Source organism: Mus musculus, chromosome 15 (assembly GCF_000001635.26).
Source record: "Mus musculus strain C57BL/6J chromosome 15, GRCm38.p6 C57BL/6J".
NCBI lineage: Eukaryota > Metazoa > Chordata > Mammalia > Rodentia > Muridae > Mus > Mus musculus.
The window spans coordinates 60852512-60857428 of record NC_000081.6 but is presented as its reverse complement, the minus strand read 5'-3'; the positions used below and the strand labels follow the sequence as shown (position 1 = coordinate 60857428).

Sequence of the window (4917 nt, the reverse complement as noted above, 5' to 3'; positions counted from 1 at the left end):
ATTTGTTAATTTTTTCCTTGGCCAAACCAAGTTTCATACTTGGTCTGTTAATTTGAGAAAGAAAATGTTGCCATTGTACCCGCTTATGATTCCCATTTTCATGCACAGTTCCTTTCACTACTACTCATTTCCATACTCTCTACTCCAAGAAACAGAACTACTTATGGTTCCCCATGTGTCCTAATTTGTGTTTTGTTATTGTGGAAAAAAATGCTGATCAAAAACATCTTGAGAGAGTAATTGGTTGATTGCATTGTCTTAGTTTGGGTTTTATTGCTGTGATGAGACACCATGACCAAGGAAATTCTTATAAAGGCAAACATTTTAATGGGGCAGGCTTACAGTTTCAGGGGTTTTAGTCCATTATCATCATAGCAAGAAGCATTGCAGCATCCAGGAAGATGTAGGGCTGGTGGAGCAGAGGGTTCTACATCTTTATCCAAAGACAGACAGAAAACTGGCTTCCAGGTAGCTAGGATGAAGGTCTTAAAGCTCATGCCTACAGTGACATACTTTCTCCCACAAGGCCACACCTACTCCAACAAGGCCACACTTTCAAAGAGTGCTACTCCCTGGGCCAAATGTATTCAAACCACCACATTCATCATTCATCTCACATTTTATAATCTACCACTGAAGGAAACTTGGAAGCAGGAACTGAATAGAGACCATGAAAGAATTCTGCTTATAGTATCCAGGACCATCTACCTAGGGATGGCATGATGAGAAATGACCTGGGTCCCTCTATATGAGTTATCAATTAAGAAAATGACTGACAGACAGGGACACAAGCCAGTCTGATCTAGGCAATTCCTCAGCTGAAGTTCCCTTTTCCCAAGTGACTGTGAATCCTGTCAAGAAAACAGCTAAAGCTAATTACAACACCTGGCATGTCTTGTTCTTCCATATTTCCAGGCGTTTCTCAAGCTAAAGCCTCATATTCTGTCTGTTTGTCTGTCTATCTATCATCTATCACATCTATCAATCTATCTATCATCTATCATTTATCTATCTATCTATCTATCTATCTATCTATCTATCATCTCTCTTTCTGTCTCTATTTCCATCAACTCAGCTTTAGCCAGTTCTTCCAATCCCTGGGCACTGAGTTATTTGGAAAAGAATTTTGACAAGTAGTAAAGCCATTAGTGAAAACAGAGTAGTCACTCAGAGGGTTGCCTTGAAGTTCTGCTCCATATATCTCCAAGTCCTATGTATGCACCATCTTGTACTACTGTCTACTGCCTCTGCGTTCTGTTGTTATGAACTTTGTGCCATAGTCCTTGAAATACTTAACATTTGCCTCGATTTGAATCATGTGACTCCTTAATATTTTACATTTTCAGCTTCCCATTTTTAGCCACAGTGATATAAAGAACGTGTTAACCCTTTCATACCTCTATGATTGCTTCCTGAGGGTCTCCTTAAAGGTTTTCCTGAGGTCCCATAACTCAAATCTTTGATACAGGAGAGCTCATTCTCTCTCTCTCTCTCTCTCTCTCTCTCTCTCTACCTAGCTAGGTCAAACAGGATACACAGAACTTTTTTCCTCTAGGAGGCCTTCTTTCTCTTAAGACAGGGCCAGCTGTCCTTCCCTGTGTTCTTTGTATTTCTGCTACATTCCTATCAAGTCCTATTTAAAATGTTGCTTGTTAATTTTTGCAGCAAGATTACATGGTGCTCAAACACAATAGCCACCCTTGCTTTCCTGAAGCCTGCTGCACATTGGAAGCCTGATGCCATATGCCAGAGACAAAGTAGCTGTCTTCTGGCCAGCCAATGGCCTACATTTGAAGAACTGAAATCAAATATAAAAAGAAAAGCCGTTTGCAAATGGCTAGGCATCAGATGTATCCCAGTAACAGAAGGGATCTTACTTACGTTCTTGACGATGAACAATTCTTGGACCAGCGTTTAAAAATGGCTTTGAGATGATGGGATATAGTTGTCAATATAGACAATTTAACTCACTGAAACTCATTTTACAACTGATCTGGTCTGGGATTTAAAGCCTTCCCTCTTCATTGAATCCAAATGGTCCTCTCAATAACTTAACATCTAGTACACATGGGCTGCTGCCAAGAAACAGAAGTAACGTCCAGTTTCTGTTCCTGCATATTAAGCAACTGTCCCATCTCTGTCACAGACCTCAGTACCCTGGTGGCCTTTCTGACCATTTCTAAGGAGTGATATTTAAAGATGGACAGGATATTGTGGGGAGAGGATTCAATGAAAAAGGTCTCAACAAACCTGTGGTCACACTGTAAGACAGCAACAGATCTTGATGCTAAGATTGTGGTTCCCACTGCCAATGGATTCATCAGGTGTCAAAATAGTAACACAACACTTCTAAGATCTTTAAACTCTACACAGGAACTAGTCTGAGGAAAAACTCCAGAGGGGTCATTTTCATCATTTGAATCTAGTACAGGAGCCCCACAGCTCAAAATAGCCAGATTTCAAAAGCTCCAGCACAAAATTAGGTATCCTGAGGGTCGTTCATCACGAGAAGCTTGTGGCTGTGGAAGGAAGCAGATGTGCTCCAAACAGCTAATTACGAATTGAGTTAGGTATCATCTTGGGACAAGAGTCTCCCTCTGCTAGACCAGGCAGTGTACCTCAGCTTCCTCCTGGGCTGTTATTGTTAAGGTCACGTATGTGCAGTTACAAAGGACCAGGTGACTAGCAGTGTGTGTACATTTCAGGCCTGTTAATATGCACTGCATCTATGGAGAAGATTCTTTTAACATTTACATTATTGTGTAAGAGTGAACAGAGGCTCACAATGTTACCTAGCACCAAAGAGTAAATCAACAGCATGAAGCTATGAATCCACTGTGCTAATTCCAGACCATAGGGCACCCAGTGAACATTCTAGACAGGTTGATCCTGGGCCCAGTGTGATGGCACCTCACTATCCTCTCAGCACTCTGGAGACTGAGGCAAGAATTTTTTTTTCCCATCTTGAGGTCTATAGTAAGTCATACTAATGCTAATAGAAATGCTAGTTCCTCTATTCTTGCTCAAAAAATAGAAACTGGTTGATTCCTGTCACTAAATAGTGACTGATGTGCGTGACATGGCTTACTGACTGCAGGACTCGTGCGAGCACTGTGGTCAGTGATAAGCACATAGCAAACCACCAACACAGGAACAAAATTCACCAGTCTCTTAGATTTTGGCAGCAAGTTGTGCTGCCGTCTTGGCATACTTTCCCAGAGATAGATTAGAAAGCAGGAAAAATATTAAAAAAAAAGAAGAAGAAGAAGAAGAAGAAGAAGAAGAAGAAGAAGAAGAAGAAGAAGCAGAAGCAGAAAAAGAAAATCTACCTTGATGTATTATATTGCTAATAGCCCTGTCTTTGCAATAAATAAGGACCATAAATGGAAAGAAAATGCATGAAATGAAAACAGGCCGACTGGACCAAGGCATAACAACACATAAATATTCATGTTAGATTATGGCTTATTCCAACTTCATGGTCCCTCTGTGTGCACTTAGGGCTGAGTGGTTGCAGTCGGCCTTAGTTACCGACACAAATGTGTGTGACTTGAACAGGACTGGTAACGAGGGACTATTAGCAGAAGTCTGAATCATAGGTAATCCTTCCAAGTGCCCCAGTGGTTCAAGCACACCCCGCCCCCTTCCCCGTTTGCTAAGGAAACAGTAATCTATCTCTAGGTTTTTCCTCCTCAACAGAAACCGAGCTCAAAGAGAAGAGAGAAGAAAAAAAATCCTTAAACTTAGCAACGGCAGAATCTGGTATTTCTGCTGAGGAGCTTAAAGGCAAAACACAACAAGCCTTGTTGAAGAGTTCAGCTCGAGGTAACCAGGTTCTGAAAGACTCTTTTGTGTGAGTGAGGAGACAAGCGGTGTGGGCAAGGAGGAGTACAGGTCACACAGGGAGTTAATTTCCTGCCTGGCAGAAGGCTCTGCTCCCTTGCCCGGGGCCAAAGCGTAGCTGATTTGTGCAGGGCTGGTACTGCCCGACACAGCTCCCAAACTCCTAGGTGGGAACACGAAGACAGAGGCCAGATGAACTTACTTGCCTCCGGCTGAGCTGGCTCTAAAACCAGGATTCCTCCCTTCCTTTTGGCCTCCTAGTGACCTTGGGGTTAAACTGCAGTCAAGTCCAATAGCGATAACTTTTATCTCGCTCCAGCATGAGGTGTTTAGCTTCGTCTTACCCCAGGCAACATTCTAAATGGCAATTATTGGAATTTTCCTACATCAGCAGAGAGATACTTAAGAGTCTTCCTCTCTGAGTCTCCCACCTTATTCCTTCCTAAGAGAGAAGACTGACAGTAGGGTGTGTGTGTGTGTGTGTGTGTGTGTGTGTGTGTGTGTGTTTGTGTGTGCTCACGCGTGTGCGCGCGCGCATGTGCTCACATGCATACATATGCACACATGTGCCCATGCATATGAGTATGTGCTTGTGTGTGTGCATGTGTGGTGGTTGTATATGCCATGCAAAGGAACTTTCTGCATGTAGAAAGTATTCTACCTAAGAGGTCTTCTGTATAGTGGCAGACTGCCTTTAAAGTGTTGAGCCTGGCTTTTACTGTGCCTAACCATCCTGGTGGTGGTGGTGGTTTAGCAAACTAAAGATCCTCTGATGACTATCTTTGTCTCCCTAATGTTGGTGTATTTATGGCTGCTTTTGTTGTTGTGTTTCAGACAGGATCTTACGTAGCCCATGTTGGCTTAGAACATACTAGGTATCTCCTGTTTCCACCTACAAAGTGGAATTACAGGCATGTGCCAAGCTTTCTATCCAGTTGGGAACCGAACAACCAAGGGCCTTATGCATGCTGGGCAAGCACTCTACCAAAAGAACTACTTGTTTTGTTTTGTTTTGTTTTGTTTTGTTTTGTTTTGTTTTAGATAAAGTGTAATATGAGGGTTAGAGGGGTGTTA

At 42.4% G+C, this 4917-nt stretch overlaps 1 annotated feature.

Moving 5' to 3' along the window:
* Positions 3142-4433: an enhancer, noted in NCBI's record as "VISTA enhancer mm642". NCBI's record gives its function as "enhancer in: midbrain (mesencephalon)[8/10] | dorsal root ganglion[4/10] | forebrain[5/10] | limb[3/10] | branchial arch[6/10] | eye[7/10] | nose[5/10] | heart[4/10] | facial mesenchyme[6/10] | ear[6/10]" and the evidence as "EXISTENCE:transgenic organism evidence [ECO:0001131][PMID:17130149]".